The sequence below is a fragment of the Oncorhynchus gorbuscha genome, linkage group LG02, assembly GCF_021184085.1.
Source record: "Oncorhynchus gorbuscha isolate QuinsamMale2020 ecotype Even-year linkage group LG02, OgorEven_v1.0, whole genome shotgun sequence".
In the NCBI taxonomy this organism is placed as follows: Eukaryota; Metazoa; Chordata; class Actinopteri; order Salmoniformes; family Salmonidae; genus Oncorhynchus; species Oncorhynchus gorbuscha.
This window is the reverse complement of record NC_060174.1, coordinates 975,654-983,543: the sequence shown is the minus strand read 5'-3', so window position 1 is coordinate 983,543 and position 7,890 is coordinate 975,654.

Genomic DNA, 7,890 nt, shown 5'->3' with positions numbered 1-7,890 from the left:
ATATACTGTATACTGTATCCTTCACTATTCTTCACCATCTATTGCATCTTAGCCACTCTGTCTCTGCTTATCCATATAGTTTATACTTATATTCTCATCCCATGCTTTTACTATATTGTTAGATATTAGGTTTTGTTGTGAATTGTTAGATATGACATGTTAGATACTGCTGATCTAGAAGCATTTCACTACACTCACAATAACATCTGCTGACCATGTGACCAATAACATCTGCTAAGCATGTGTATGTGACCAATAACTTCTGCTAACCATGTGACCAATAACATCTGCTAAGCATGTGTATGTGACCAATAACTTCTGCTAACCATGTGACCAATAACTTCTGCTAACCATGTGACCAATAACATCTCCTAACCATGTGTATGTGACCAATAACTTCTGCTAACCATGTGTATGTGACCAATAACTTCTGCTAACCATGTGTATGTGACCAATAACATCTGCTACCCATGTGTATGTGACCAATAACATCTGCTAACCATGTGACCAATAACTTCTGCTAACCATGTGACCAATAACATCTGCTAACCATGTGTATGTGACCAATAACATCTGCTAACCATGTGACCAATAACATCTGCTTACCAATGTGACCAATAACATATGCTAACCATGTGTATGTGACCAATAACATCTGCTAACCATGTGACCAATAACATCTGCTAACCATGTGACCAATAACATATGCTAACCATGTGTATGTGACCAATAACATCTGCTTACCAATGTGACCAATAACATCTGCTAACCATGTGACCAATAACATCTGCTAACCATGTGACCAATAACTTCTGCTAACCATGTGACCAATAACATCTGCTAACCATGTGACCAATAACATCTGCTAACCATGTGACCAATAACATCTGCTAACCATGTGACCAATAACTTCTGCTAACCATGTGACCAATAACATCTGCTAACCATGTGACCAATAACATCTGCTAACCATGTGACCAATAACATCTCCTAACCATGTGTATGTGACCAATAACTTCTGCTAACCATGTGTATGTGACCAATAACATCTGCTACCCATGTGTATGTGACCAATAACATCTGCTAACCATGTGACCAATAACTTCTGCTAACCATGTGACCAATAACATCTGCTAACCATGTGACCAATAACATCTGCTAACCATGTGACCAATAACTTCTGCTAACCATGTGACCAATAACATCTGCTAACCATGTGACCAATAACATCTGCTAACCATGTGACCAATAACATCTGCTAACCACGTGACCAATAACATCTGCTAACCATGTGACCAATAGCATCGGCTAACCACATGTATGTGACCAATAACATCTGCTAACCATGTATATGTGACCAATAACATCTGCTACCCATGTGTATGTGACCAATAACATCTGCTAACCATGTGACCAATAACTTCTGCTAACCATGTGACCAATAACATCTGCTAACCATGTGTTTGTGACCATTAACATCTGCTCACCATGTGACCAATAACATCTGCTCACCATGTGACCAATAACATCTGCTAACCATGTGTATGTGACCAATAACATCTGCTCACCATGTGACCAATAACATCTGCTAACCATGTGACCAATAACATCTGCTAACCATGTGTATGTAACCAATAACATCTGCTAACCACGTGTATGTGACCAATAACATCTGCTAACCATGTGACCAATAACATCTGCTAACCATGTGACCAATAACATCTGCTAACCATGTGTATGTGACCAATAACATCTGCTAACCATGTGGTCAATAACATCTGCTAACCATGTGCATGTGACCAATAACATCTGCTAACCACGTGTATGTGACCAATAACATCTGCTAACCACGTGTATGTGACCAATAACATCTGCTAACCATGTGTATGTGACCAATAACATCTGCTAACCATGTGTATGTGACCATTAACATCTGCTAACCATGTGTATGTGACCAATAACATCTGCTAACCATGTGACCAATAACATCTGCTAACCATGTGTATGTGACCAATAACATCTGCTAACCATGTGTATGTGACCAATAACATCTACTAACCATGTGTATGTGACCAATAACATCTGCTAACCATGTGACCAATAACATCTGCTAACCATGTGACCAATAACTTATGCTAACCATGTGACCAATAACATCTGCTAACCATGTGACCAATAACATCTGCTAACCATGTGACCAATAACATCTGCTAACCATGTGACCAATAACATCTGCTAACCATGTGACCAATAACATCTGCTCACCATGTGACCAATAACATCTGCTCACCATGTGACCAATAACATCTGCTACCCATGTGTATGTGACCAATAACATCTGCTAACCATGTGACCAATAACATCTGCTAACCATGTGTATGTGACCAATAACATCTGCTAACCATGTGACCAATAACATCTGCTAACCATGTGACCAATAACTTCTGCTAACCATGTGACCAATAACATCTGCTAACCATGTGACCAATAACATCTGCTAACCATGTGACCAATAACATCTGCTAACCATGTGACCAATAACATCTGCTAACCATGTGACCAATAACATCTGCTCACCATGTGACCAATAACATCTGCTACCCATGTGTATGTGACCAATAACATCTGCTAACCATGTGACCAATAACATCTGCTAACCATGTGACCAATAACATCTGCTAACCATGTGTATGTGACCAATAACATCTGCTAACCACGTGTATGTGACCAATAACATCTGCTAACCATGTGACCAATAACATCTGCTAACCATGTGACCAATAATATCTGCTAACCACGTGTATGTGACCAATAACATCTGCTAACCATGTGGCCAATAACATCTGCTAACCATGTGTATGTGACCAATAACATCTGCTAACCATGTGTATGTGACCAATAACATCTGCTAACCACGTGTATGTGACCAATAACATCTGCTAACCATGTGTATGTGACCAATAACATCTGCTAACCATGTGTATGTGACCATTAACCTCTGCTAACCATGTGTATGTGACCAATAACATCTGCTAACCATGTGACCAATAACTTATGCTAACCATGTGACCAATAACATCTGCTAACCATGTGACCAATAACATCTGCTAACCATGTGACCAATAACATCTGCTAACCATGTGACCAATAACATCTGCTAACCATGTGACCAATAACATCTGCTAACCATGTGACCAATAACATCTGCTCACCATGTGACCAATAACATCTGCTACCCATGTGTATGTGACCAATAACATCTGCTAACCATGTGACCAATAACATCTGCTAACCATGTGACCAATAACATCTGCTAACCATGTGTATGTGACCAATAACATCTGCTAACCATGTGACCAATAACATCTGCTAACCATGTGACCAATAACTTCTGCTAACCATGTGACCAATAACATCTGCTAACCATGTGACCAATAACATCTGCTAACCATGTGACCAATAACATCTGTGACCAATAACATCATGTGACCAATAACATCTGCTAACCATGTGACCAATAACATCTGCTCACCATGTGACCAATAACATCTGCTACCCATGTGTATGTGACCAATAACATCTGCTAACCATGTGACCAATAACATCTGCTAACCATGTGACCAATAACATCTGCTAACCATGTGTATGTGACCAATAACATCTGCTAACCACGTGTATATGACCAATAACATCTGCTAACCATGTGACCAATAACATCTGCTAACCATGTGACCAATAACATCTGCTAACCATGTGTATGTGACCAATAACATCTGCTAACCACGTGTATGTGACCAATAACATCTGCTAACCATGTGGCCAATAACATCTGCTAACCATGTGTATGTGACCAATAACATCTGCTAACCACGTGTATGTGACCAATAACATCTGCTAACCACGTGTATGTGACCAATAACATCTGCTAACCATGTGTATGTGACCAATAACATCTGCTAACCATGTGTATGTGACCATTAACATCTGCTAACCATGTGTATGTGACCAATAACATCTGCTAACCATGTGACCAATAACATCTGCTAACCATGTGTATGTGACCAATAACATCTACTAACCATGTGTATGTGACCAATAACATCTACTAACCATGTGTATGTGACCAATAACATCTGCTAACCATGTGACCAATAACATCTGCTAACCATGTGACCAATAACATCTGCTAACCATGTGACCAATAACTTATGCTAACCATGTGACCAATAACATCTCCTAACCATGTGTATGTGACCAATAACTTCTGCTAACCATGTGTATGTGACCAATAACTTCTGCTAACCATGTGTATTTGACCAATAACATCTGCTAATAATGTGTATGTGACCAATAACATCTGCTAACCATGCGACCAATAACATCTGCTAACCATGCGACCAATAACATCTGATTTGGGTTAGCTGCCTTACAGAGGGGGATCACGTTGATTTGTGCTGCCATCCCATAGGACGAGAGGCCTAATGCTTCCATCCAGTAGGCTATGCTCTATCCGTCCGTCGGCCAATCAGCCAGGCCCTGTCCGTCCGTCCCGGTCACTGGTGTCATCAGCACTAATCTGTCTTCAATCCCCAGCAAAGACAACAAGGCCACAGTCATAATAAGCCTCAGCCTGACTCGGGGTGGCTCCAGCTGGCCCTACCTCCCCTCCCCCTGCCCTGGCCTGACATGCCTGGCTCCAGCTGGCCCTACCTCCCCTCCCCCTGCCCTGGCCCGACCTGCCTGGCCATACCTCCCCTCCCCTGGCCCGACCTGCCTGGCTCCAGCTGGCCCTACCTCCCCTCCCCCTGCCCTGGTCCGACCTGCCTGGCTCCAGCTGGCCCTACCTCCCCTGGTCCTACCTCCCCCTGCCCTGGCCCGACCTGCCTGGCTCCAGCTGGCCCTACCTCCCCTCCCCCTGCCCTGGCCCTACATACCCTCCCCCTCCTGGCCCTGACCTGCCTGGCTCCAGCTGGCCCTACCTCCCCTCCCCATGCTCTGGCCCTGGCCCGACCTGCCTGGCTCCAGCTGGCCCTACCTCCCCTCCCCTGCCCTGGCCCAACCTGCCTGGCTCCAGCTGGCCCTACCTCCCCTCCCCCCCGCCCTGGACCTACCTCCCCTGCCCCTGCCCTGGTCCGACCTGCCTGGCTCCAGCTGGCCCTGCCCTGGCCCTACCTCGCCCCTGGCCTGCCTGTCTCCAGCTGGCCCTGCCCTGGCCAAACCTCTCCCCTGGCCTGCCTGTCTCCAGCTGGCCCTGCCCTGGCCAAACCTCTCCCCTGGCCTGCCTGTCTCCAGCTGGCCCTGCCCTGGCCAAACCTCTCCCCTGGCCTGCCTGTCTCCAGCTGGCCCTGCCCTGGCCAAACCTCTCCCCTGGCCTGCCTGTCTCCAGCTGGCCCTGCCCTGGCCAAACCTCTCCCCTGGCCTGCCTGTCTCCAGCTGGCCCTGCCCTGGCCAAACCTCTCCCCTGGCCTGCCTGTCTCCAGCTGGCCCTGCCCTGGCCAAACCTCTCCCCTGGCCTGCCTGTCTCCAGCTGGCCCTGCCCTGGCCAAACCTTGCCCCTGGTCTGTCTGGGTGGCTCCAGCAGATGAGTGTGGTTTCCAAGGTGTACAGCATAGGAGAGGAGATAAGCCATAGAGCTTTAAAATGAACAACTGTATGGAGTCAACAGTTGTCCCCCCTCCTTCCTCCTCCCCCTCCTTCCCATTCCCCCACCCCCTCCCTCCCCCTCCCCCTCCTTCCCCCACCCCCTCCCTCCCCAGTCTACCACAGGAATCCAGCCAGCTGCAGCTCCACTGTTACTGAAAACACTCTCACATTAGTGTTAAATACAGAAATACCTGGGGTACCAGACCAGCCCACCAACCAGCCATCCAGCCCACCATCCAGCCCACCAGCCATCCAGCCAGACCACCAGCCATCCAGCCAGACCAGCCATCCAGCCATCCAGCCATCCAGCCATTCAGCCCACCAGCCATCCAGCTAGACCAGCCATCCAGCCAGACCAGCCATTCAGCCATCCAGCCAGACCAGCCATCCAGCCCACCAGCCATCCAGCCAGACCAGCCATCCAGCCAGACCACCAGCCAGCCAACCAGCCATCCAGCCAACCAACCATCCAGCCATCCAGCCAACCAACCAACCAACCAACCATCCAGCCATCCATCCAGCCCACCAGCCAACCAACCAGCCAGCCAGCCAGACAGCCAGACAGCCAGCCAACCAGCCAGACCGCCATCCAGCCAACCAACCAACCAGCCATCCAGCCAACCAACCATCCAGCCATCCATCAAGCCAACCAGCCAACCATCCAGCCAACCAACCAGCCAACCAGCCATCCAGCCAACCAACCAGCCATCCAATCAGCCAACCAACCAGCCAGCCAACCAAACAGCCATCCAGCCAACCAACCAGCCAGCCAGCCAGCCAGACCACCAGCCAACCAACCATCCAGCCAACCAACCAGCCAGCCAGCCAACCAACCAGCCAGTCCGCCAACCAACCAGCCAGCCATCCATCCAGCCAGCCAGCCAACCAAGCAGCCAGCCAACCATCCAGCCAACCAACCAACCAGCCAGCCAGCCAGCCAGCCAGCCAGCCAGCCAGACCACCAGCCAACCAGCCAGCCAGCCAGCCAGCCAGTCAACCAACCAGCCAGTCCGCCAACCAACCAGCCAACCAACCAGCCAGTCCGCCAACCAACCAGCCAACCAACCAGCCAGCCAGCCATCCATCCAGCCAGCCAACCAAGCAGCCAGACAACCATCCAGCCAACCAACCAACCAGCCAGCCAGCCAGCCAGCCAGCCAGCCAGCCAGACCACCAGCCAACCAGCCAGCCAGCCAGCCAGCCAGTCAACCAACCAGCCAGTCCGCCAACCAACCAGCCAACCAACCAGCCAGTCCGCCAACCAACCAGCCAACCAACCAGCCAGCCAGCCATCCATCCAGCCAGCCAACCAAGCAGCCAGACAACCAGCCATCCAGCCAACCAGACCGCCAGACCGCCAGCCAGACCGCCTTCTCCAAGACATTGAAGCCAGGCAGACACAGAACTGCTAACAACCATCACATGACGCGTTAAATCCATGAGTTCTACCAAACATTTCATTAGCCTTTATTCACAGACCGTGAAGAACCATTACATGAATCATCCAGCCACACACATACACTGACTGCACAAAACATTAGGAACACCTGCTCTTTCCATGACAGACCGACCAGGTGAATTCAGGGTATGGTAGTAGGTGCCAGGTGCACCGGTTTGTGTCAAGAACTGCAACGCTACCGGACTTTTCTCACTCAACAGTTTCCTGTGTGTATCAAGAATGGTCCACCACCCAAAGGACATCCAGACAACTTGACAACTGTGGGAAGCATTGGAGTCGACATGGACCAGCATCTCTGTGGAGCGCTGGACACCCCGTAGAGTCAACATGGTCCAGCATCCCTGTGGAGCGCTGGACACCCCATAGAGTCCACATGGACCAGCATCCCTGTGGAGCACTGGACACCCCGTAGAGTCCACATGGACCAGCATCCCTGTGGAGCGCTGGACACCCCATAGAGTCAACATGGACCAGCATCCCTGTGGAGCACTGCTGGACACCCAGCATCCCTGTGGAGCGCTGGACACCCCGTCAAACATGGTCCAGCATCCCTGTGGAGCGCTGGACACCCCATAGAGTCAACATGGACCAGCATCCCTGTGGAGCGCTGGACACCCCGTAGAGTCAACATGGTCCAGCATCCCTGTGGAGCGCTGGACACCCCGTAGAGTCAACATGGACCAGCATCCCTGTGGAGCACTGGACACCCCGTAGAGTCAACATGGTCCAGCATCCCTGTGGAGCACTGGACACCCCGTAGAGTCCACATGGACCAGCATCCCTGTGGA